The sequence below is a fragment of the Carettochelys insculpta genome, chromosome 1, assembly GCF_033958435.1.
Source record: "Carettochelys insculpta isolate YL-2023 chromosome 1, ASM3395843v1, whole genome shotgun sequence".
Taxonomy (NCBI): domain Eukaryota; kingdom Metazoa; phylum Chordata; order Testudines; family Carettochelyidae; genus Carettochelys; species Carettochelys insculpta.
Genome location: NC_134137.1, coordinates 311817203 through 311844657, shown reverse-complemented (window position 1 = coordinate 311844657; position 27455 = coordinate 311817203). Strand labels below are relative to the sequence as shown.

The following is a 27455-nucleotide window of genomic DNA, read 5'->3' as shown; positions in this document are numbered from 1 at the left end:
CCTGATTGATTTTTCTGTGGGTCAGTAGCCTCTGACCTGAAAAGGTTCCCCCCCTCTACTCTAGGGTTTTTTTCACCTTCCTCTGAAGCTGGCTTGAACTAGAGTAAACGGTGGATTCTCTGTTGCTTGAAGTCTTTAAAAAAAAGGTTAAGGATTTTAGTAACATGGCCAGGGACACAGGGCTGCAGCAAGCACGAGACATGGAGGACTGTATTTGCATTTGACACTTTCATGGCAGCATACCTATGACTGCAAACCTGCAGTTAAATTCATGGCCATCTCAGGCAGGCTTGGGCTAAAGGACTATGACTCTGTGATGCAGGAAGGTCTTAAGAGTTCCTGCTGAAGCCAGAGACAGAACTTACACAACAGTGGTTCTCAACCTTTCCAGACTACAGTAGTCCCTCTCAGGAGTCTGGTTTATCTTGTACGCTAAGCTTTCATCTTCCAATGGCGTTGCAAATGCGTCCCCTTCATACTATTATTTGACAGTTTCTCCACAAAGGAAGCACAAAGTTTGAGGGAGATTGCTGTTTGTAGTTATAAATCAAAAAGTAATATATAGCTTGCAGAAGTGAAAACTGCCCCCTCCCCTGCAGTCAATTTCAATTTTACTCTTTTCAGCATGACTATTATCACTGCTTCCAATTCCTCATTTAAACAAACAAACAAACAAACAGAAAAAACTTACCCATTTTTATACTGCAACTGCATATCCATGGCAACTTCACTCATGTGTTTGCATGCATAAGTAAGTGACATAAAATGCATGTCTAATAGAGTACGTATACCAGAAGTGGGCAACCTGTGGCCCGCAGAGGCTACCCTCCTCCTTCATGCACCTCACACCAGGGTCCTGCTCCTTTCCCCCCACCTAGTACCAAGCAAATCCTGATTTGCACTGTCCCTGTTTGTCCTCCTCCCTCCCAGAACTGGAACACTGTGAATTAGGTGTTTGCAGCTTTCCAGCTCTAGAAGGGAGGGAAAGGTGCAAGGAAGGAGAGTGAATCAGGAGATCACACACTGTAAAGTGCTGGGAGTGAAGGGGAGGACCAGGAAGTGTGGGGCTTTGGTGCCCTGGTACATAAGAGGTGTGTGAGGCAAGGGGGACAAACAGGGAGGGCAACAGGTAGAACCCCAGTGGGCTGCCAGCTACTGTGGCCCACTGAGGTAAAGGATGGCCACTCATGCATCTCACCCTTCACAGTTGCGCATTGCTGATGTATACAGTAGGGTCTCAACACTCGTGAGGGTTCCGTGTTGGGAACACTTGTGAATGTTTAATTTTGGGAATATGGCAGCCCCCGACTGCCAGTGCTCCTTCCCGGGGCCCAGGGTAAGCAGCAGTTGTTGGCACTCCTGTCCAGAGCCCCAGGGGAAGCGGCCTCTCCAGCTGCTTGCAAATAATTGAATTCACAAACTGTAAGTTTGCAAATATTGAGACTTTACTGTACACACAATACATGCCATAAAATATAGAGCAGCATAAAAAAGTCATATGAAATTTTGATTTGCACTGACTATGCCAGTACTTTTTATGTAGCTTGTTGTAAAAACAGGCAAACATCTAGATGTGTCAATGCACCCCATGAGGACTATGCAAACCCCTGATTGAGAAACACTGCTCTAAACCACAATTAAACAGCCCAGAAGGTAGCCAAGAGCGAACGGCACTGCAGGCATCCATGATTTCCGTTTTTTTTTTTTTAATCATTCCTTCCTTCTCCAATTTACATCTTCTCTGTCATCATCCATATTGCTAGAGCCCTGCAAATCCAGGGAGATTTGCAGATGTCTGCAAAAATGAGCTGCAGAGATGGATGCAGATACACATTTTGCACCTAAAACTGTGCAAATTTGCAGCTATTAGCTTTATGTGGGCAGGCACCGACATCTGCAGACGTCAATACAGATTATCTTTGGCTCATTTGCGTGGATACAGATGAGGGTGGAAATTTCGTGTCCGTGCAGGCCTCAAGAGATTGCTCCCTCTTGTATACACATCACCATTTCAAAAGACCATTAAGCCCTCTATTTGCAGCATTTGGAGATTAACAGAGAAAAGCCACAGAAACAAAAAAAAACCTTCTTGGTGCCGGTTTTAAAGTAATTGAAGAGCAAATTAACCCCCTCCTGCCTCGTCTTTTCAAACGTGCCAGACCAATAAGCAGCGGGCTGCGAGCGTGGGAGAAGGATCCCCGGGCCACGCCCCCTCTCGTGCCCGTAGAAACCCACAACTGTCACGAACAGCAGCCCCAGCTCATCCCGCCGCTCATCTCCCTCCTCGGGCGACGTCCCTGAGGGGCGGCTGCGGCTCTTCTCCCGTCCTAGCCACCGCCCGCCTTGCATAAGCAGTGGGACGGAGCCCCGCGAGCTGAGCTGAGCTGAGCTGAGCCGAGCCCGGCCCGGCGCCTCGCACGGTCAGGCGTGGGGGAGGGAGGGGAGTGATGCTCGCGCTGGCCCGTGCACGCGAGTTCGGGGTTACGTGAGAATATGTAAATTAGCTCAGGCAGCAACTGGTTCCAAACGGCCGGCGCGCGGCCGCAGCACCAAGCGCGTGCACTTAGCGAGCGGCTCCCCCCACCCCGTGTGGGACCAACGGGACTCTCTCCATCAGCGCCACTCCCGACGCCTTCCCAGGGCCGCTCAGCCCCACCGGCCCACTCCTCGAGCCCGGAAGGAGTTGTGTGGCTTGCCCCGGAAGTTGTTCCGGGTAGAGTCCGGCCCAGAGCGAGGCCCTGCTGCTGCCGCTATCGAGAATTGCAGTTGTTCCCGGGGGTGGAAGGACCCAGCGCCGCGGTCTCTCTGCCCCCACCGGCTCGGCTCGGCGCGGTCCCGCTCCCGCCGGTTACGCGGCCACTCCTGGGCTCGTGGAGAATGTAAGTGCTAGGCAAGGTCCGGCTCCGCGCCTGGCGCCGTTCCCTGGGTGTCCGCAGCCGGCTCCTGGGGGTGGGGCCCCCAGTGTCCTGGGCCTGGCCCTGGCCCTGCTCCTCAGGGGCCTGGGGCCAGCGGGGCTGTGGGAGCCTCCGCTCCCTATTGGTCCTGTGCTGGGCGTCCCTGGGGGAGAGACGTGCCGTTGCGAGGGGGGCCGGGTGGGGGAGGTGTTCTTGTCACTAGGGGAAGGGGGGAGCCGATGATACCTGCTAGCGTGCTCGGGGGGGAGGCTGGGCGCGGGGCTGGCGAGCCGCTCCTGTGACTGTGGGACTCAGAGGTGAGGCGTGGGATTGGGTTTGGTGTGCGGGGGAGGGGGAGCCACTCTGTTGTTGCGTGTGTTACCGGTGGGGTCGGGGCGGTGAGGAAGAGACGTTGAAAACAAGGTGAACTCTGAAAGTTGTCATGGGTGCGGGTTTGCTGAAGGCTGTGTGGGGTGTTTGCTGGGTTTGACGTGCGTTTACATTCACTAGCTGATTTGCCTATTGGGTGAGCCTTCTCTGTGGCTTGTCAAGCATTTCCTTGCCTCTATCCATATTACTCCTAATGAAATGTGTCTTTAGGACTAGTTTCTTTCTGTTGTAATGTCCCTGACTGTGGTGTATTTGTTCAGGTTGCATAGTAGTTCTGCAACTTTCAAGTTACTGGTCCAGAATTAGTTTTGGTCTCAGTGCTTAGCCAGATTGATTACTTAGTGACGAAGGAGCAGAGGTAGCTGATATATGTAGGTGAGGAGGGGATTCTGAAAGTGTGCTCATCAGTGATCATTTGTGGGTGAATATCTGTGAAAAGTTACGTCTAACTGAATACAGTTCAAATAGAAAATTCTGTATTTTTGTAATCTTGTAGTAGGATTAGTTTGGGGATAGGCCACAAAAAGGTAAACAGGATGAGTGGTGCTTCATATCCTAGTAAATTGTAGGGGACCAGCAGGTATTTTCGAGAGGAGGTTTAGATGATCTTTTTCTTTAAACCAGTTCTATAACTTGATTTAGTTTTGTAACTTGCTAAGTGCTGTGTTTGCAACACTGCATTTGAACATTTTGAGAAAAGGTTTGGGTCATTTTAATTTTCTTTTTATTGGCTATCCATAGACAGTGATGATCATATTCAGGTGTTACTTAGAATTGTATCTGAGACTTAATTGTATACTTTCAGCTGTGATGTATATTTATTGTAGCAGAGTTCATAGTGGGAAGAGTTTTGTATTTGTCATTTTCTCCAGTGTAACCACAATATTTTGTATTAGTAGTTATTTCCTGATGATTTCATTTTCTAATGATTCCTTTATACTCTTCTAAAACTTAACTGTGTTGATTGAACACAAATATAGAACTGATGTCCAACAAAATGTGCATGTAGTTTTATCTGAATAACCTGTTTAACACCAGAATAACCTTAAAATATTGCCATTTTACATTAAAATCCAATTTTTTTGCTCCAATTTTGTAGTAATTTTTTTCTTTTTGAGAGATGGTGTGCTGTATACGTTATTGCATGTTTTTTTGTGGTGGGCTTTTGAGGGGTTGTGATATTAAGAAATGTGGGTTCAGATCCAGGAAATTCCCTGTATTCTTACTGAGGTCTGCAGGAATTATACAAGGTGATTCTGTTGTATATTTTCCCTGGCTAAATATGGCACTGACAACATAATGTTTTATAAATCTATTGGCTATTTTTTGTTAAAGAGGAAATGTATTTATATTAGAATAAAAGTATCACTTCACTACAAATATTAGTACATTTCATTCCCTTCCTTATTTGGCTCTAACTTGGATGTCACCCCTTAAGTAGCAACCCCTTATTTCATGTGATTGTGTCAAGAAAAATTGAAAATGCTTATTGTAACAATATTTCTTCAAATATCTTTGTCTAGATAAACTTATTTCCATGATTTTTTGCTTACTTTAGTATTTCTTCATTAAACACAGGATGGTCAATTTAGTTGTTTAAGATTATACTACTTTTTTATTAACTGCCTCCCTTATCATCATGACTGCAGATTTGTGTGAGGTGGGAAAAGTTTAATTTAAATTTACCTGAAAAATCTCTCCATTTGATGGAGTTATGTAGCCTTAGAGTAGCAGGGCAATCAGTTCAGAAAAGGACACCCTGATTCTCTCTGTGGTTATCCCTAGGCAGTGCTGCTGCAGGCACTACTTTGATACTAAAAGTAAATCCAGTACTAGGATTGGTAAGTGAGAATTAAGTCATGTGACATAGAGAAGTGGGGAGGAAATTTTCAAGATGTATGAAAAAGTAATCCCATATGTACATATGTATGAAAAGATGCATACACTTATATGCATAGTGATAAATTCCCCTTATTTGTTGGTTAGTTAGAATGTACATAGCCAATAACTCAAAACAAGCTAGAACTATGTCTACACTTGCCCCCGCCTTCAAAGGGGTCGTGGTAATCAGGGCGATGGGAGATTACTAATGAAGTTCTGCACTAAATATGCAGCACTTCATTAGGGTAATTCTCGCCTGCGGCAACTTCAGAGTGTCGGTATGCCATGTATCAATGGGCACTTTGAAGTGCCTTTGCTCCTCAAAATTTTGGGGAGTAAAGGCACTTTAAAGTAAGTCAGGCACATCAAAGTGCCCACGTCTACACGACATGCTGACACTTCGAAGTTGCTGCGGGGAGAATTAGCTTAATGAAATGCTGCATATTCAGTGCAGCACTTGATTACTAATCTCCCATCACCCTGATTACCATGCCCCCATCGAAGATGGCGGCAAGTGTAGACATAGCCATTATGTTCAGCTACCTCATTATTATCTTCATAGGTGCTCTAGTGCTGAGTCACGTTTCCCATTTTGCCATTTTTATTTTAAAATGAAAAACTCTTAGCCAAACACTTAATGGCCAGATCGAAAAACACTAATGAGGCACTGAAATGCATATTCAGTGCCTCATTAACATGCCACCAGCCACAGCACTTTGAAATTGCCCCATTTTGCTCCTGCGCATCCTTCAAAAAGGACCCCCGTGTAGTTGAGCTGCATGAGAGTGAAATGCAGCACTTTGAAATGGCTGCGGCCAGTGGTATGCTAATGAGGTGCTGAATATGCATTTCAGTGCCTCATTAGTATTCTTCAATCTGGCCATTAGCATGGTCATTTCAAACTTTTTGGTAAGTGTAGACGTATCCTTAAAGTGCTGATCCAACCTACTGGCAATATTTTTGTCAGGAGAAAAAAAATATTTGGCACTTTATGTGAAAACGCACACATTTCATTATGTTTGCCCAGCAAATACTTTTACACGTGTGGTTAATTTTACATATTTGTTCCTTTTGACTTTAATCAGACTCATTGGGTATGTAAAATTAAGCATGTAAATTCACAATTTTTGACTACGTGAATTGATATGATTATATGTGTCTGTGTTCTATAGTGTTAGTGGTCACTGTCCTACCTGGAAATTATACCTTAAGTCTAATGTTCAAAATAATGGTTGCTTTTTGTAATATAACAGTTTAATTTTGGTGCATATATTCTTTACTTCCAGTACTTTTAGAGGCTTGCAGGGATAGCTCAGTGGTTTGAGCATTGGCCTGCTAAACCTAGGGTTGTGAGCTCAGTCCTTGAGGGGGCAATTTAGGGATCTAGGGAAAACAGATTTAAAAAAAAAAAATCTGTCAGGGATGGTGATAGGTCCTATTGTGAGTGCAGGGGCCTGGACTGGATGACCTCTGAAGGTTTCTTGCAGTTCTAGAAGATACAGTATACCTATCTCCATATCTGGTAGTCTAAAATTAATTATGAATGCAGTTGCATTAATATTCACTATGGCCATGTCTACACTAGCCAGAAACTTCAAAATTGCCATGCAAATGGCCATTTCAAAGTTTACTAATGAACCGCTGAAATACATATTTAGTGCCTCATTAGCATGCAGGCAGCCACCGCACTTCGAAATTGATAGGGCTCCTTTTTCAAAAGGACCCTGGCTACTTCGAAGTCCCCTTATTCCTATGAGGAATAATAAGGGGACTTAGAAGAAGCTGGGGTCCTTTCGAAAAGGAGCCCTGTCTGGATAAGCCACGCAGTGGTGAGCCATGTCAATTTCAAAGCACTGCGGCCACCCACATGCTAATGAGGCGCTGCATATGTATTTCAGCACTTCATTAGTAAACTTTGAAATGGCCATTTGCATGGCCATTTCAAAGTTTTTAGCTAGTGTAGACATAGCCTATAGGTCCAATCTGGAACTTGTTGAAATCAGAGTACACTGGCTGCAGATTGCAGTGAACCAGGCCCATTAGTTTAGATTGCAGTTCTTAAGATAGTGAATGAAACTTGTGCCTGATTAGAGAGGCTAGTTAACAGGGCATGTCCTAGTGCAACACTTAAATCCCATATAAACTTGAATTTGGAGTTGAAGTGGGCATACATGATGGATAGAGCCTTGTGTGGCTGTTTGGTACATTTTAAAAAATACTGCAACCAGTTAGAGCTGTGACTTTTTGGCTGTCACAGGAGTATAATTGTTAACAGTTAGGCTACTACATTTTTGCATGTTATTCAACATGGAGAATGAAACTAAAATGGTGAAATTGATCAGTTTGTCACTTTCATTTTCTGGGTTTTGCACACCAGCAGCTGTTTTGAAGTTTTCCAAAAACTTTAACTGAAAATATATATATTCAATTCATGTCAAGGTTTTGGTAAAGTTTTGGCATCATTTGACTGAAAAATACTACATTTCTTTAGTTCTGGTCTGTCAAACTCATTTGGCTCGGAGAGCTGAATTGCTTGTTAAATTATGGTTCGTGATCTGGCCCGTAAATAGAAAACTTCAAAATCCTCAGTCCAGAGCAATTTAACATTGATATCATTAGGAGCCTTGCAGTGACAGCAAGGGAAATATCTTTGTGGTGTTCACAAAATTAACAAGAAGTCCTGTGGCACCTTATAGACTAACAGATATTTTGGAGCATAAGCTTTTGTGGGCAAAGACCCGCTTCATCAGACGCATGAGTGAGGATTCCAGAAGAGGGTCTAAATCTTTTCATGAGCCTATAAATGTAGACCCTCCTCTGGAACCCCCACTGATGCATCTGACAAAGCCGGTCTTTGCCCGTGAAAGTTTATAGACTAACAGATATTTTAGAACATAAAGTGCCAGAGGACAACTTTGTTGTTTTTAAGATACAGACTAGCTCAGCCACCCCTCTTATACTTGCCCCCAAAATTGCATCAGTTTAATGCAATTAACTGAGAAATTCTTGTTGGCAGGGTTAGGAGGGACAAATCTGTTGAATATGTTCATGTCCTTGAAGTCACAAAGAGTTGCAACATCCCTATGTTTCCGTTCCCCGAATTATAAATTAATGACTTTAGTGTATTTCTACATTTGTTATTTTCTATATATTTATATTAGTATGACCTTTACTTTGGCAGTGATGTAAATAGGTTCCTGAACCAATGAGTCTGCCTCTTAGTTTAGCATTTTTGGTAGATATAACAGTGAATTGAAATGCCAATCAAGCAAATGGTAAGACTCTACAATAAGTGGTTCTCTCTCTGCCTGTAAAATTGATCATATTGACATCTGGAAAATGATGTGGCTGAAATGTAATTTTAAAATTTTTCCTTGCATGAGCTGTGATTGCCTTAAGCTATTGTATAGTTTCTCCAACATCTATTCGACTCTTAAATGCCAATTCTCAATCGTACTTTTTGAAGTGGATAGAAGTGTTTATCACCTTCATTCTTTAACATATGCAGAAAAATGTCAACAATGGTCAGATTTCTCAGTATCAGAGAGGTAGCCAAGTTAGTCTGTATCTTCAGAAACAACAAGAAGTCCTGTGGCACTTTATAGACTAACAGATATTTTGGAACATAAGCTTTCGTGGACAAAGACCTGCATGTCATGAAGTGGGTCTTTGCCCACGAAAGCTTATGCTCCAAAATATTTGTTAGTCGATAAGGTGCCACAAAATTTCTCAGTGTAGACAAGAGATTAGTAATCTGATTTGTGGAAGCTGCAATACAGCAGTTCTGAACCCTTCTCCTATAAATGTTTAAGGGGGATAGATTTTAAAATTTCTGTAGTAATCACTGAATATGAACTCCTTTTTATATTTGGATCTGTGATGTATTCTCTGGCATACTACCACTTATGCCCTTACCACTTCATTGCTTCAAGCTGACTTGCAAAATGTAGCTACTGAAGGCAATTTCCAGTGCTATATATCCTTTTTTGCTGACTCATGATTTTTTTGGTGCCTTTCTTAAAGCTCCAGCTCCTGGAGGGATGGGATTACATTAAAACCTTGTCTTTCACTTTAAAAAAAGAAAAAAAAGTTACTGTTTCTCATGGTTGAGAAGAGCTAGATAACACGAATGCTAATGACTCAAACCAAAGAGTAAATAAAAAGAACCCCATATTTATTTAAAGTCTCATAATTTGTTTGCAGGGGTTGGGGGGGAGCTGTCATTTTTTTTGTATGCTTGGCCTTGACATAATGTGTCTACATACTGCTTGTTGAGGACAGAGTGGTGCTCCTGCATGGTTGTGACCAGCTGCTTCCTTTCTGTCTGGTATATGATGTCTGTTACCTGCACAATTTGTTTAGCCTTTAACAAATGGGCTCTCAACTCCGTGAGCAAAGTTTAGTGTTTGGAACAGAAAATTGGGAACAGAACTTAGGTCTTGACTCCCATTATATCACTGATTTGCTTTTTCATTTGACTGCCCCTTACGTATTTCTGGGCATGACTGACAGTCTGCCAAACAGAGATGGGACCCACCTTTAGTGAACTTTGATACTTCGTGTCATTGCACAGTGTGGTGGCAACACTAAAATATTGCAGCTTCACCACTAGCTTCTCTAAGTTATTGCCTGTAATTTTGGAGCAAATTTTTGGTAATCTCTGAAGTTGCATCAATTTTCCTTTCCAGTTACCCAAATAGTAGTGTGCTTTTACGTTAGGGCTATCTGGTTTCTGTGGAAACGGTTCTATTACAATGCACCTCTGAACAGGGGGGAAAATCAATTAATGTCTCCAATGTGTTTTTAGGCTTTACCTACCTTCTCTCTTCATGTAGTAAGTTGAAGAGGCCGAAGGCTTTTCTATTTCAGGTGAAATAGTTTAGATGTAAATTTCATTTTTTTTTAACTTACTGTTCAATAAACATTTGGGTTTTTTAAGTGTTCAGATATGTTTCTGTGCAGGTTTGACTTTTTGACTTTCGTGTTCGGGAAAAGGTGTGCTTCAAAACTACTACTTTTTTTGAAATATATACTTGTAATGTATGACAGTTGGCATATTTGTAATACAAGATTTTTTGATGATTACCCAAATTCAGGAGAAGTTTGCTCATCACATTCTTAGTTCTAAGAGAGAACCTTTTTTTTTTTTTTTTTTTTTTTTTTTTTTTTTTTTTTGACTTTTCTTCATTGGTTTTTCTTCATGGTGGTATTGGTATTGGCAGAGCTGAGATACTGAGGCAGTCATTCGTATAGCATATGATGGTTAGTGTAAATCACTGATCCATTACTGTGTGTTGGCTCAATGGTGACAAGTTGCTGTAATTTCCTGCCTCTCTTTCAAAGAGAAACTGGACCCTCTATCTTGGAATGCTGGTAGCTGGAAATCTGTAGTTTGTAGCAATTGATTGAAGTTCTTTAAACTGTCTTCAGAGCTGGAATTTAAATCGTATTGCGTTTCAGACAATTCTGATAATTACTAGGGTGTAGCCAACAAATCTTTGTCACACCACAGACTTATTTGCCAAGTTTCTTATCCTTGAGTGATGCTATAACTGCAAACATTATTTTTTCAAGAAAATTGGTCAGTAAATACTTTGGGAGAGAAGCCATGCTTTCCTACATGTTTGTACTAGCACATCTAGCTCAGTGTCGTCCTACTCTGGATGGAAATGTTTCAGCATTACCAGTATACAATTACTAATAATCATAATTCATTGCTTAAACATTTTGATGGTTGCACCTATGCTAAAATAAGGATGTTAGTAGTCAGTATAATACTAGGTAATTGTGTTTTCACCTTCATGCATAAACCAGTTGACGGTATTTTCTTAGCTAGGAATGCTTGTGAAATTATGGAATAGCTTTATTTTTGTGTGGTAGACAGTATTCCAGAGGAAATCTTGAGTATGATGCAGAGTTGGCTGGCTTTGCTGTTTTTTGAAATTGATACATTTGCCCCACATGGAGACATTGAAGCAATAATTTTTAAGAGGAGCTCCCACTGTACTTCACAGAAATGCAAACTATGGTTTTTTATATATAAATGGCTTCAAGTGAAGAATGAATGATCTAGTGTTTGCTGTATTCCAGTTCAATACAAGTGCATCTTACGCTCAGCTTACTTGAAATGACAGCAATAGCTCTTTATTTAATTGCATAGCGGAGCAAAACAGAGCTGACTGTACAGCAGTTGTCTTTCAAACATGACTAAGTTTTTCAGTCTATTTATGACTATCAACAAACACTTTGTACATAGTTTTACCATGCATTGAATGCTTCTATTTTCCTTTAATTTCGCTTAATACTAGTAATGGAATTCCTGAGGTTTTGAAAGGAATAGTTCTTGGCAAGCCTTGAGTTTTGAAAGCAAAGGCAAATTAAGATATCATGCAACACAGGGAGTACTAGGGCTATTTCAGAGAAGAATATTAAAATTCTTGTAACATTTCAGAGTCAATCATACGTATATAAAAATCCTCTTTTTTTTTTAAATAAGTGTTTAGGAGTGTAAATGTAAATATTATAATTGTTTTAAAAAACATATCCTTTAGTTCTCCTCCATGTCACTTAGGCTGCGTCTACACTAGCAAGGTCTTTCTGAAAATCAGGCCCTTTTTTGAAAGAATACGTGGAGTGTCCACACACACAAAATGCACTCTTTCAATCTGAAATGGAGAGAATGCGGCTCTACTTCTGCTTCTGAATGAGGAAGAGTACCTTCTTTCGAAAGAAAGCATGTATAGACACTCCACGGGCCCTTTTTTGAAAGATCAGTCCTCATGGTGCTGGATATTTTGTTCCCTGGCCTGTTCTTCCATAAGAGCGGGGGCTGTGTGGATGCTCTCAGTCAAAAGAGCAGCTTAATCTTTTAATCCATCTTTCTGTGCGTGGATGTGATCTTTTTCAAAAGATGGTCTTCCAGAAGACCTTCTTGCAAGACCTCTGTAGTATAGACACGGCCTTAGATGGTAGGTCTTTTTTCAGCTCAGCGTTGAGGCTACAGAGTATTTCACAAGTTTCACATGGATGGGCAGATCCAGGGAGAGAATGTAATCAAAGATGACTTCAGGGTTATTGGCCTGAATAACATAGCAGTTTGTATTATTTGTCATTGGTGACTGAGAATGGTGAGGGAGTGAGCAGAGAATGGAAGCAAAGAGGAATACAGTTTACACCACATTAGTATTAAGATGACAGCAAGAAATCAAGCAATAGATGCAAGACTGCACATCCATGTTTTGTCCAAATACATCTGTCTCCTTGTCCAAAATGTGTCCAGGATGCATCCATTAATTTTTATCTTCATTGCTAATACTCTTATTCGGATCCTTATGTGACCTGAAAAGCCATAGTAGCACACACTGAAAGTGCCAAAATTGCAGTAGGCTGTAAGAAAGGATAACTGGATGCTCTCTTACATCCCTAGCTGCCAGCTAATCCTTTACTACAGGTTAAACCTCTCTCTAGTTCTGCACACTCTCATCTGGCAACATCCCTAATCCAGCATGATTTTAGGTAGCCAGATGACCACTTATGGGTGTGGCCAAATTTCCCATGGTCTTGTAAAATTTGTCTACAGCCATCAGTCCTGTCTCTCCATATTCTGTGCTGTTACTCAGCTGTAACTTACCTCTAAATGTCTTCTAAGAGCCTGGTAAGCAGTGGGAGTGTTGGTAATGCTGTAAGACAATATTGACCTCCCATGGTCCATCAGATTCTCTCACTGGGCACAAGTCAGGTCCTGAGGATGTTGGACTGTGGTGGCTGTTGGCCTCGCTGCCTAGTTGTCTCAGCCAGGAGTTAGATCAGCATAGCAATGGTGCTCAGGAGTGTGGATTTTTTTCATGCCCCTGCGTCGTGCAGCTGTGATGAACACTACAATTTCTAGTCTACGCTTAAACTTAGGTCAAGTACTCTGGCATGTCTGTGTCTGTAAAGCACTGACTCTTGAAGCCTAGTGTGGGCTGCCATCCTGCCTCCTTAAACTGATAAGGTTGCAGACAAACCTCCCATTATAGAAAGACATTCGGGGTCTATGTTTAGAGTGCAAATTACGCCTTCCAGTAAGCAAATCCTACCATCTTATACTAATGCACATAATGAACCTGCCTGAAAAACGGCATTGGGTGAGTCTTCCAAACTTGATTCCCATTCCTAGTGGGAGCTGGGGATGAGGAGCTCATTGATGAGACACTACAGGTTGAATCTCTCTAATTCGGAACTCTCTCGTCTGTCATACTCCATAATCTGGCATGGTTTTAATTAGCTGGACAACCACTTATCCTGGATGTGGTCAAGTTTTCCATGGTCCCATAAAGTTTCTTTACAGCCACCAGTCCTGGCTCTGTGTTCTGTGCTGTTATTTAGCTGCAGTTTATCCCTAAATGTCTTCTAAGAGCCCAGCAAGCAGCCAAAGTGTGGGTAATGTGCAAGAAAATATTGACCTCTATCATCTGGCAAATTTTCTCATTCTGCACCTGTCACTGATGCAGGACAAGTGAGGTTCAACCTGTATGACAATGCCATAAGGTAAAACTTCTGTGGGAGGGGAAGATTGCTTTTGATAGCCATAATTAAATATTGACAGCTTATGAACATTGATTTATTGCATGTGGTTAGTGTCTTTGAAACAATTTTGAGTCTACGGTGTATGGTCTGATGAGAAAAGTAATACAGTTGGATGTCATAACTTATTTGCTGACTGAGGTGATAATGACCTAAATATATGTTTAAAACTTCAACAAAATTAATGTTAAACAAGTTGTCTTTAAAATGGTCTTAAAGCAGAATTAGTGAAGGAAATGCATTTTTCAGATTGGGAAGGCCAAGTAGATATTTTGGTTACACAAAATTTTACCCGCTCTCATGATTTCATTACAAGTCTTGTAATTGGTGTGTGTTTTTTTTTTTTTTTCCCCACCCCTTAAAACTCTGAGCTCTTGGAATTAGTTGTGTGGTGTGTGTGTTTTTTTTTTTGTTTTTTTTTTTTTTTAAGACGAAGTATGTAACCCTAACATTTATGCAGAAAATTTTTAAACATGAGCCTTAAAGGCTCCAAAACTCAAAGGCACATAAAAATCACAATATTTAAATTGATTCCAATTGTTGAGTCCTAAACAGTTTGAGGCCTCTGTTTTGAATGTTTGCCATTCACTGACAGTGAAAAGATGAATTTGTTAATATTTCAATTGTGTTCACCTACAGCGGTCAGTTGAAACAGTTTCTAAACTAAGTTTTTAAGCAGTTTGGTTCTCTGTACAGTGAGAGGATGAATAGTTAGAAACAAAATTACTTTAAAAGCAAATTAAAATCTGTTAAAGGATCTCTGTTATAAATACAGTAGGTTAATGGTACAGAAATTAGTCCATGAATAGCTTTTGAAGATGTCCTCCTGTTCTCTCTCTCTTCAGGAATTTTCATTTTGCTGGCATTTTGATTGTTTGTTTGGGGCTGAGATTCATCATAGTATCTGACAAATTTGCCCATTACATCTACCTTTTATAATTTATAGAATTTTAGAACTTAAAGTGGCAGAGCCTCATCTGCTGTTGTGGCCCAGTGTTTGCCCTTTGGGTGGTTAATATCTTTAATCTTTAGGATAGAACTTAATATCTTAGCTTTTACGGTGTACAATTCAGGCTAGTCATGGTTTCAGTTTCTGAATAATAAATTACAAGACTATGTAGGAGGTTAGTAATTTGAATATTAGTTTTCTTTTATACACAAAACATGATGAGAAAATTATAATGGGAATTAATATTATGGTAAACTGAATAGTCCTTATCAACCTACATGATACTCATACTGGTACAGTGGGTTGCTGTTAAAACAAGTGATTAGTTAACCTCTGCTTTACATTTTTTAAATTTAATGAGGCATGGTTAGTCTGAGAGGATGCCAGCTTTTAGTACTTTCTGGGACTTCACCTTCACTGGACTGCTGCAGTTTTTCTCCATTCACTGATTTTGTGTTTTCTTTTTTTTTTTTAAAGAGATTACAGTATATCCATTCCTGATTATCTTTTCCACTGTAGTTGGAGCTTTGGTGGGACAGCTGTAAGGCCCATGCAGTATTTAGTTAATGAGGGAAACTGAGTTATAGACCTTTTAAGTCCTTAAGGAGTTAATTCCAGTTTAAAATCAAAATTTCAAAATAGCAGAGATGTTTAAAAGTCAGTAGGTAGTGGCTTAGGGTATTTGTGGGTCACATTTCTAGAATGGGTTGAAGCATTGCCCAACTCTTACCAAACCTGTGTGTCATGAGTAAGTTGATCTTGGCAGATATTTTATACTGTTTTTAATACTAAATAAGGAAAGTACTTGCATTAAAACTCGCGATTGACAAGGACAGGATACATTTATTTTAATAAATGGATTGCCATGAAACCAGATTGTTTTGCCTTCTGCATGTTATAATAGTGTTCTTGTGTTAATTATATAAGGCCAATGGATGAAATGGTACTCTAGAGATCAACTGGCTTGTTTACTGACATACAGTCAGAATGGGATTGAATGCAATACATCTCTGAAATGTTAAGTCCTAGGCATAAGCTATTAAAATTCTAATGAATGCAATAGTTTATATAAAGCAAATAGTTCCCACCTTCAGTAAGGATGCTTTCTGCTTTTCTGAAATTCTGAAAGTTATTTTAGTTCCATTTGCTGTATTTTTAGGAGCTAATCTTACAAACACATGATTGATCAAGTCCCCATGGACTGCTGCAATGTTTGACAATCATACACAGTTGCATAGTTCTTTTCTTAAAATAACGGTCAACATTTTATTCTAAAGCCTGTACTCTTCTTCCTGCCAGAAAATCTAGAGTGGTATGTTCATATTTTTATTTGCAGTCTCAAATAGTCTACAAAAAAACTTGGGCTCTTTTAGCGAGTTGCTTTATTCTAGTTATAAAAAGTAATTCAGTCTTACATAGATTTATATTAAAAAATACAGTTTTGTAAAAGAGGCAATTTAGGTGACAAATTATCTTATTTTCTTGGTCATACTGTTAGGTAACTGATTGTATATGTATTTTTTCTGTAAAAGATTCTCATTTTACTCTGTTTCATCATGTGGATGCATTCAGGCTTACATAAATTCAACTATTCCATTACAAGAGCATACAAATGCTAGTCATGCAAAATATCAAAATTTGGATGTAACCCAGGAGCTGAAAAGAATATAAGCTTTAATGTATTGAAAGATATTAAGCGTTCCTACTGAAGAGGGATAAGTGAGATATTGTATTTATGAGGTTATTTAAACAGTTAGGCTTTAGAGTTGTTGTGTGCCAAATGAATTTCTCAAGTGTATTTCATACTGTAGCAATTAAATAAAGCAATTAAAGCTGCAAAGTCATTGAGTATTCATGACTTTTTTCTTGAGGTTTTTTTTAAGATTTATCATGGAAATGTAGCAGAATACATTGGAAAAAATTATGGAACATTAAAAACTAGCAATTTATGGTGAAAAGATGCGGGTATTTCCTGTGTCTCTTCCACTAGCAGAAATGTTCTGGGCTTACCACTTTAAATGTTTGGTGCTGTATCTGACTCATGTCAAACAAAAGCATTAGTGGATTTTTCAGTCAGACTTCCTTCAATTATGAATGCTCCATTTGAGGTAGCTAGTCACAGATGAAATGTTAAGTTATAAAGTGACCATGCTTAACACTGTGACATTTAGGAATATAATAGTAATGGAAGGAATGAGAAGATGTCGTCTTTTGCTCATAAACCTATAGTTGCTGTAAATAAAACCATAGCAAAGACTATGAATAAAAAGTACTTTTTATGTCAAATGAAGCCTCCTGCCAGGTTCGTCAGAACCTAATCCTGTTTACCAGGAGTCTCAAACTCGGTTTACCTTAAGGCCAGTGCTAGTCCTCAAATCCTCCTCTTGCAGAGCTTAGGGATGGGAGTTGGGCCTTTGTGTCGTTTTCCCCCCCCTCCCCCCCCCCCCCCCCCGTCCCAATGTTCCCTGACTTCCCCTGGCCACCCTCTGGCAATTTAAAATCTCCAGTGCTCCCAGCTTCACCACTGGCCTCACAGCAGGGCTACAGTGACTTCTGGTGGCTAGCTCCATGCCACTACCGGCATGTCCCTGTGGCACGGGGCAGGTGGGTGCAGAGCAGTGACGCAGAGCAAGCAGTCTGGTGTGGGAGATTGGTGGCAGAGCAGATGTTGCTGTGGTGTTCCACGTTCCTGTGGCTGTCACTGCTGCAGTTAAGTGCGGAGAGGTCAACCCCTGCTGCTGCCCCATGTCATGTCCCTCGGGGGCAGGGACTTGAGGGAGGAGGTGAAATAGGTGGGGAGGAAGAAATGGGATAGGGATGGAGCAATGGCGGGGCTTGGGGGAAGGGTATGGATGCACTTCCCCAGGCTGCAGGGACTTGTGTGCTGGCAATGGTGCATGGGCCAGATTGTAGAACTGTGCAGGCTGTGAGTTTGAGACCCCTGCTGTTGACAAATATAAGTTAACTCCCTTCTTGAAAAATCAAATTCTGAAATTCTGGATTGCTTGGTTGCTTTTTCTCCTCTAGATTGATAAGGAACAGAGATTGATAATCTCAAGTGTTTTTGCTCCACTTCAGTCTCAATTTTCCAGTGCCTCAGGGGACAGTGGTATCACACTGCTGTCCCTTTACGTTTTACTTTCAGGTTGGAGAGAAAAAAGCAACACATAGAGCCTTGAGAAAGGAAGGCAGAGTGGGGAGGACCTGAAAACACATTTCAAATAGGCCTGTTATAATGAGGATTATAATTAGTTGAAGTCCATGCCCACTAAAGATGGGACAAGACATATTGGGTTTAATCTGCAATAAGACCAAATTAGATTCGATAGTAGGAAAATCTTTCTAACTATAAGGGTAGTTAAATTCTGGGATAGTCTTCCATGAGAGGTTGTGGAAATCAATATCCTTAGAAGTACTTTGAGAGTAGAGTGGACGAACACCAGTCAGGGATGGTCTATGTTTACTTGATCCTCCATCAGTGTAGTGCAGTGGACTGGAGGACCTCTCAGGGTCCCTTCCAGCCTTCTATTTATATGTTTCCATGATAAAAATGTTCCCAATATGAGCTTTCATCAGAACAGTTTGTAGTTCTGGCACTTATTGCTGTGCTTCTAGTGGAGGGGCCCAAATTAAAACTGAATTTTGAGGTTTCCTATCTTCATGTTCAATTTCTCTTTTGGTGCTTCTACAAGATTAGTCCCACTTACATTTCCCCTAGATGTGTGTGTTTCTGCTCTGGAAATTAACCTTCTGTCCAACACCCTCTTAAATGTTAGCAGTTGCTCTGTGAGAAAGGGTGAAGCAGAAAAGGTTTTTCGGATGCCATCCATTAGTGGTAAGATAGGCAGCATCTTGATTTGATCTCCAGTTATAACAATAGTTATTTCCTGGAATCTCCATTTGGCACAGAGAAAACTCTCAAAAGCAGCTGTTTGAATTACCTGGTTGTGTAAGTTCCATGGAGAATTGAGTGAGTGGGATAATTGTACAGTATGTACCATGGTAGCTATACCATTTTAAGTGCAGCTTTGTCCTGAGTGCTCACTTCGTCTTGTTGAAAACAATGCAACTGCAATGTCTTTTGGTACCTATGCCGTAATTTCTGCACAGGTTTCTGAAGCAGTTATCCCAGATCATTTGAAAGGGTTTTGGGGAATCTCAGAATTGTGGAAGATGTCAAACTCCCATGATTCTTTAAGGAGTAGTTTCATGGCCACTGTGTAACATTTACCTCTGCTAGTTGCACTGACAACCAGTGATAAACCAAAATGTTCCAAATGACTAAATTTAGGTTGGCCTTGACCGCGTAACTCCCTTGGTGGTTGGTCAGAAGTTCAATGTGTTGGCGAAGGGCCAACTGACAGTACACTAAATAAGAATGAAGCAGAACAAAATGTAATGCTGCTGAAGAAGTCGGTGACTCTTTAAATAGTGCATAAATGAATTCCAAAGTGTCTGTAGAATTTATTTGTATGGGGAAATGCCTTTTACCTAACTTGGCCCCAGTGTATTGGAGTGTAGTCTGTGATCCAGTTTCTGTCTTAGCAGTGTGGAGTAAAAGCACATATGGTAAAACAGTGGGAGGCTTAATTTTACATTACTGCTCACCAACCAGTGGATCAGGATAGTAGCCTCTGACAGGTGAACCTGACTGGTTTGGCTGGGAGGTTATCAAGAGCTGGCACTTCAGTTGCCCCTTTTCCCCCAATGCTGTGCTGCTCCCTCCTGCCCTCTGCCTTAGAGCTGCCCCGGGAGACTGCTACGTGTTGTGCGGGGTGGGGGAGACAGCAGAGAGGGGTGCTGATGTCAGGATGTCCCCCTCCTGCCCTTCCTTGTACCCTGTCTCCATGGGGGAGCGGGGCACAACAGGGCTCAGGGTGGAAAGAGCTGCTGGTAGCTGCTCCTATGGCTGAGCACGGTCAGACTATTTAATGGGGCAATGTGAATCTCTGTCTCACACTGTACATCACTCAAAACAAAAAAGCAGTTAAGTAGCACTTTAAAGACTAACAAAATGATTTAGGTGGTGAACTTTTGTGGGACAGACACACTTCTTCAGGGTCTGTCTCACAAAAGCTCATCACCTAATATATCATTTTGTTAGTCCTTAAAATGCTACTTGATTGCTTTTTTGTTTTGATAGCCATATTTGTCTGTAGGCTGTCTCTCTGTCACTGTTCAACTGTATATCACGGTTACTCTCACAAACACTCTGACACACCACCTCCTGATCTAACACATACTTGTGGTTACTATATTTACTTATTTCAGTGTATGGTTTTAGGTTTTTGACTGGCCTGTGCATTTCATAATTTTTATTTTTCTCTTAGTCTTAAATTTAATTAATGGAGTAGGAGTTTCTAAAATGCTCCTATAGTGGCCAGAGTTGTTGTTGCAGTGGTGTTATCTAGGCTTTTGATTTCTGCTGGTGGTGCACATAACAAAATTCATTCTGACATGAATGGAAAAAAAATAGAGGGAACAGACGCAGAGAGTCTCCCGGAATTGGACTCTGTCTCCTGGAGGCTCCTGCTGTCAAATCAGGAAATTGGCTACCTGTCCAGTAGGGTAGTGGGACTAATGCAGGCTTCCCCCCTGCCCTGGCCCTGTGTCACTCCTGGAAGCAGCCAGCACATTGCTGTGGTCCCTGGGAGAAGCTGTGCATGGGGTCTCTATGTGCCACCCTTACATGCTGACACAGCTGCTGCAGCTCCTGTTGGTCAGGAGACCCTGACCAATGGGAGGTGCGGGAGGGGCAAGTGCCTACAGACAAGTGGACAGCTCACGAAGCCTCCTGCACTTTCTTCCCGCCTATGAGATGCTGCTGGACATATTGGCTGCTTTCAGGAGTGGGGCAAGGCCAGGATGGGAGTGAGTATTCCTTAACTCCACTGCATCATTGCCTGGGATCTGCCTGCAGAAAGTGGTGCCCAGCCAGAGTCGGCATCTTGAACCACTGCCCCAGGCTCAGCCCAGAGCCATGTTCTCTAACTTTTTCTCTCCATGTTCAGAATGCATTTTATGTGCTCTGAGACGTGTGGATGAGCACCACCAGTAGAAACACGTGCTGCTGGCTCTGGGGGCTCTGCTAATCAACTGGGTGGCACGTGAGTCTTTCCTGGGCGTCCACACAAGCATTCAGCTTACAGGGAACACTGGTTGTTCTCACACTCCAAACATCTTGGTCCAAGAGCAGAGCCTTGGGCTAACCACCCTGCACTCTAACCCCCTATTCCAGCCTGGTGAATGTGAGTGAGAATGGGCGAGGGAGGGGGCTGGGAAGGAGGAGGGGCAAGGTATTTGAATTTGAGAGAGATCCTGGATTGCACTTCAATTCTGAAAGTGATTTTGTGCTTAAAATTGGTGGCCCACCACTGTTTTACATCATTTATGTCCATCCAGACTGGTTCTACATTTGAAATTAGTGGTGTAAAATCACATTTAATTAGTTGACTGGTTAATAGATTAAATGTGGGGGGAGACAGGCTGCGGGGGCAGGAAGGAGAAGAGTGACAACTGGGAACCACTGCAGCCTGGCCAGGCTATAGGGCCACTCCCCGCTTGACCAGGGCTGGAGTGCCCCCCACCTGCAGCATTCAGATTTTGCTCAGATTTTTTTCTACTAAGAAGTTTGACGTGAAATACTCATCTGTGCTGAAAAAGATAATTCCAGAAGTTCAACCACTAACTTCCAAAATAGTGATCCTTCACAATTGATCAAGCTATATTACTGCAGCAGGGTTGGCAGTTTGAAATCAATTAAATTTGTGCTCCTAACTCACTTAAGAGATTTCAAAAAACCCACTGAGTACCTAAAGGACAAAGCAGCAGAAATGTAGCACTAAGTCCGTAAGTGCTACATTTCTGCTGCTTTGTTTTGTTGGAGTACAGACTAACAGGGCTACCTCTCTGTTACCTAAATATGAGTTTAGGGCCTCACTTTAGGCTCCTGTTTTTGTTAACTTTGAGCTGTTTTGTGTATAAATCATTGTAAGCAGATCTAAGTAACTTAAACCATTTTATTTTGAAGTGGCAAATAATTTTATGCCATTCAGAAGTTTTTTAATAAAAATACTTCAGTTTCTGATGCTGGAAGCACTTATTCAATTATTGCACTTTTAAGTATAGTACTTTAAAAAATCCCATTGAAATCCACAGGACTCTTCATATGAGTAAAGTTATGTTTCTATTTGTGTTTGTAGAATCAAGGGTTGCTGTTCAATATATTGTGCTTTGCATTTTGCAAACTCAGATAAGAGGATCGTATCTCTACTGGCATTTTTTTAAAAAAAACAGCAATATGTAATATAGTTGGTAAAACAAAATTTTCAATTTCAATTTAATTTTATGAAGCCTCAATCTAATTTAAATCAGTGGCTTCATTTTCTTCACCCTGCTGTGAATAGTGAAAGTTTTTTAAAAGCAAACGGCAAAAACATTCGTGAGACACATGGTGCTGCTACTACTAAATCAGCTGAAGGCATCTCCACTGAGCATAACTACTATCCTGTGCAAAATATATAAGGATAGGTGAGGAAAACTGTATTGAAGGGGTCTCATCTTCTAACATCCTAAAGGTCCATTCACCAATTTTACTTATGTTTTAACATAACTGCATTCTAAGTTTGGTAGAAAATTGAACACTTAAATAGTCAGAATTCAATAAAAATACTTACATGTGGGCATATGGCTTGTATGTTAGTAAGGTCACATGATAAACAGCAATGATCATGGAACAAAGAACCCATATGTAATGTACCTTTCACAAGGTTAGTGGGCCTTTCAGATGGTTTGGGTCCTATCTTTTGCCTTTGCTTATATTCCTCCCAGATCAAAACAACACAGCAGTCACGTAGCACTTTAAAGACTAACAAAATAATCAGATCTGAAGAAGCGGGTCTGCCCCATGAAAGCTCATCACCTAATAAATTATTCTTAGTCTTTAAAGTGCTACATGACTGCTGTTTTGTTTTGATAAGAATACAGACTAACATGGCTACCGCTCTGTTACTGTTTCTTCCAGATCATGTGACTGTTGGCCTCAGCAAGGCCTGAGCTCAGCTACAAAAGATCTCCCTCTTGCATGGGGTCTTGAGGCATGACTTTTGTACTGAGAAGGAGCAGTTGAGGTTTGTATTAAAGATGCTTAGGAAGGCCATAAGGAGAAGGTCTAAAAAGACAAGCAGATGTTTAGAGTGGCCTGGAGAAGAGTGTAATAGAGCAGTTTGGAGTAAACAATCACTTATTGGTTGGGGTCCTAGGTCCATAGGTAATGATAGAGAGATGCATCCCTGTAGTGCCATATACAGGTTGTATGAACCCCTTTACGTTTTAGGGAAAGGGCTTGGAGGAAGTTCATAAGAGATTAATAAATAAGGCTGAGGGTAATTATGCTAAATGTGTTGTGGCTCACACCACTTCAGTAATTCTTCTAGCAGCCTCTCATTCACATTGAACGTGACCAGTTGATATTCCTGTAGCCCTGTAAATGAAAATAAATATATATAAAAAGAAAGGTAAGGGACTGCTCAGCATAACCTAAGTGCCATCAGGCACGTGACCAAAATCTCATGATCAGTAGTTAGAAAGCCAGTAAGTATCTAAAAATCTGCTTGCATGCTTGATCATAATCCATTAAAAGGAGACTTACCAACAAATCCATTGCAGCAACTGCATCATTTAAGATTGAAGCAAGGATATTTTCAGAATTCTAGGTACTGGCATGCTGTCTGTCATCTTCTCCCAAAAATACTTGTCCATCCTCTTCATTAATTCTCCCCAATGAGTTGTGCCTAAATGGATATGGAAATACCTGGAGTGAGTTTATTTTACTATATGAGAAGGGAATAGTCTATTTTTCAATTAAGAATCAGTAAGATGAAGTAATAAAGCAGGTAGCATTCACCAATCTGTTGCCATATTTCAGTGTTAATGGGGTCTTGGGGTGGGGATGAAAGGAAGGAAATCTGCATTTTTTTTTCTTACCATTTTTTTGTGAAGGAAAGATTTACGTGAATTCATAGTTTAAATGTATTCTCAGTTTGATAGCTTTTTCTTACGTATACTGTGGAATCTGCAGTTTCAGATCGAGTGAAAGTTTCTAGGGGCATCTTCGAACCTTTTGCAGGCACTGGTTCTCCTACCTGTCAGTGTAGATAATAAATATTCAGCTGACTAGTTTTAGATTGTTATTACCGAGATACAAATGGGATAGAATTCTTCTGATTATTCTCTGTTATGAGTTAGCCATCAAACTTTTAAAGTTGCTGTTCTAAACTGCTTTTCTAACTTTTGCTATGTACTGTTTAATGGCTGCTGTGCTACATTTTTGATAAAGCTGTTTTATACTAGTGGGCAACCTCACAATAAAATTTGTAATGTATGTTTGAGATCTGTTTGGATGAAGATGCTGTGTGAAATAATGTCTCTGAAAATGAACTACAATGTAAAGATCTATTAGGTGTTTAAAATATGAAATTCTTATGAATAGTGAATGAAAGATGAAAAATTGTCAACAGTATACATACATTGCACTTGGAGGCTATAAACAATATGGCATTATAAGACCTTACTTCAGAAATGATATCTGTAAATTTTTAAAACTCAGCAAATTGAGGTATATGAACAGCGTGCTGCCCTTGAAACTGATGGATATATTTTAACTTATATTTGTGTTGCAATTAGAAGCATCAAAAACCATATAACTGGCAAAAATGACAGCATCAAAAAAAGTTCCAAATATCTGAGAATGAGAGCATGGCCCACTTAAGTAGCATGGAAAAGTTTCTAAGATAAGGTTAATTGCTTCAAACTATTTTATTTTTGAATTAAGAGGTGTATTCTCACCTGAATGCACAGGAAGATCTGGTCAAAGTTGTGCCCATCAAAACAAAATTACTGGCCTGATTTTTTTTTCCAGAGACGCTGTGTACTCGCAGCATCGTTAAAAAGTCAATGGAAACTGTGGCTGCTCAAAATCTTTGATATTAAAGCCAAGCTTTTAAAGGGCTGCCTTCAAAAATGTTGGCTTGACTCAGTAAAATTTACGTTTATGTAAAACTTGGCATTAATGAACAAAATTCCCTTCGGAAGTTCTGTATTTGTTGCATCTGTCCAGTTATGGCCATCATCAAGAAGGTTACAAACACTGGGAGGGTTTTCATCACTCCGCTCTCCTGTCTCTCACCCAAACAACATAAAGCTCTTCCCAGAGGAATTTAAGCTTTAGTATAAAAACCACACGTTTCAGATACTTCAGTAGCAAAAAAGCCCATTTTTTATTTTTAAAGGAAGAAAATGATTTTTTCTTAAATTATTTGATGAATTAAAAATTTAAATTTCTCTCAGTCCCTGTTTTTCAGGAGTGTTTTTTTTTTTTTATAAAGGGGGCTTCGTATGTGATTAAAATAAAATAAAACTTGGTTACGTGATTTCAGTTTCATGGAAACATCTTAGGGTAACAAGATTTTTTTTCTATTGATTGGCTTTATTTATTTATTTTTGCTGTAAGCTTAATATATTTTGTTAATGCTATGTGAAAAGCCTAAATTGCAGAAAGGCTCAGTCATTCATACATTTGACTAGGTACCCCTTAGTATCTTTCTAAACCCTCTAATGACTTGTTGATTTGTTATAAAACGAGCTACTGAACATTTGTAGTAATTTGAGGAAAAATAAAGCCTTGATTTTATTCTTACTGGCAGTTGACCAGAAATAGATGATTGATAAATAGAGAACATTTTAACAGACCCTTTAGAACTTATAAGATACGTCATCTTGGGTGTGCTTAATAACTCTCCTGTATTTCAGACCAGTGTTTCCCAAACTTAAAAAATTAGTGTACCCCTTTTGGGAATTCAGCTTTATTGGCATAAGCCCTCTCCCGGTGCTGTCCCAGTGCTTACCTCCTAATTTTTAGTAATTTTCTGCTCCATACCCCTTGAAATCCTTTCGCGTATTGCTGGTGGTACACATACCACACTTTGGGGAGGCACTGTCACGGATGAAGGAAATGTGTGTACACTGTTTTCCATATCTCTGTGTTGAGAGAGAAACTACAAAACCTGTTGGTGAAGTATTACAGATCCTGCTACAATCTAAAGTAAACTCAAGTACTCCAGCCTTTTTTTGTAGGTTGCAGTAAAAACATTTTAGTGGATTCATGCAATATCTTTGGAAATCACAGTGAGAAATAGTGTCTCTGAAAATGAAGTACATTGTAAAGAGATGGTTAATGCAGACTTTCCTAACTTAAAATTCCAGTGTTCAATTTTTTTGTCACTTTACTTTCATCCCTTTTATGTCGTTAACCTTACCTTTTCTGTTATGGCTGAAGTATCAAAACTCTCATCGCACAACCTCAGCTACAGGTGTGTTATAAAAGTAATTTGTATTACAATTGGAATAGAAGAGTTTTTTACCTTTCCATATGTACATACTGATAATTACTGAAGCTTGTGCCACTTAAAGTTTCAATGTACTTTTAGTGTACTGACATTCCCTGAATGTCAGTGCTGCCACAACCCCTCTCCCCTACAGCAGGTTGTTTTCGTGTGATTTAAGTATGTAAATGATAGTTCTGAGTCACTTGGACTTCTTTTGAAGTATTCAGTATCATAGCAGGAGAAGTACTCTGTAGCTGAGCTAAGAAAAAAGAGCTGGTAGTAAAATAGTTTGCATAGTAACCATCTGCAATATTTAGTGTGTCAGCTGTATTGAGTATCTTCAGTTGCGTAGTTTGTTTCTGGATAGTCAAAATGTTTTATCTTGGTTAGAATTGACTTTGTAACATTTTCAACTTAAGATATGGTACACGTATTGCTTTTATTGAGTGGTGTCAACTGCTGCTGTTCAAGTACACAAGATTATACAGTAAATGAGTGTGTTAAAAATAGCATATAGCTGAATTTGCATTACAAACTTGATTTTGGTCCCTGCCTCCTTGCTTCAGCTACCATCACCACATATTACAAGACCAGATTTCATCTAGTTTGGCTTCCTTAACTGTGAATTTCCATAGTTTGAGTTTCATAGAAGTTTTGAACACTGAATGTATAGGGATTTAATTTTTCCTAAGGCTAATGTTTCTGAAAGGTAATGTATGCTTGCAATATTAACTTCACTTGAACAAAATCTCTGTGTGTCGGGTATAAAAAGTACAAGGCGCTCAGTTAAATTGTTTTTGTACAAGAGCGAAGTAAGCTTGTTTCTGTCTTTCCCTCTCACCCCAGTATGACGACTTGTTCCTATGGATAAACATGAAGTATCTGTGCAAACTAGATCTTATTCTACTTTATATGAAAGGTAATTTGTAATCATGCCAAGCAACCCTCACCTCTGCTAACAGGAAAATATGGTCTCTGCTCACTCACCTGGTAATTGTAGACTTTTTTTTTTTTTTTTCTGGAAGGGCTGAGGGGATATGCTATTAATGACCCAGGCAGAGTGATCCTTATGTCAGTTATAATGGAGGAGGCCCAATAAAATCTCCGTTCAGCTTAGGCCATAGGGAATAGCTACCACAGAGAGCGAGTGTGTGCAGCACCCACTAGCTAGAGTACTGTATCCATTTCTGGCCACCACACTTTGGGAAAGATGTGAGCAAATTGGAGAAAGCCCAAAGGAAAGCAACAAAATTATTAAGAGTCTGGAAAATACAATCTGAGGAAAGATTTAAAACAAAAAATCATCTGGAGAAGAGATGTATGAGAGGTATAGAGATAAGCTTTTTATATAGTTGAAGACTTCTTATAAAGAAGACGGTGACAAATTCACAG

At 40.3% G+C, this 27455-nt stretch overlaps 1 protein-coding gene across 1 annotated transcript in view; it reads left to right on the top strand.

Annotated features, from left to right (window-relative positions):
* Window positions 1-2714: 2714 nt before the first annotated feature.
* Window positions 2715-27455, top strand: part of FRS2 (fibroblast growth factor receptor substrate 2) — a 97767-nt gene continuing 73026 nt past the window's right edge. The window contains exon 1 of the mRNA XM_075013046.1: window positions 2715-2879. The gene's annotated coding sequence lies outside the window, so the exon portion shown is untranslated. The remainder of the gene's footprint in view (window positions 2880-27455) is intronic.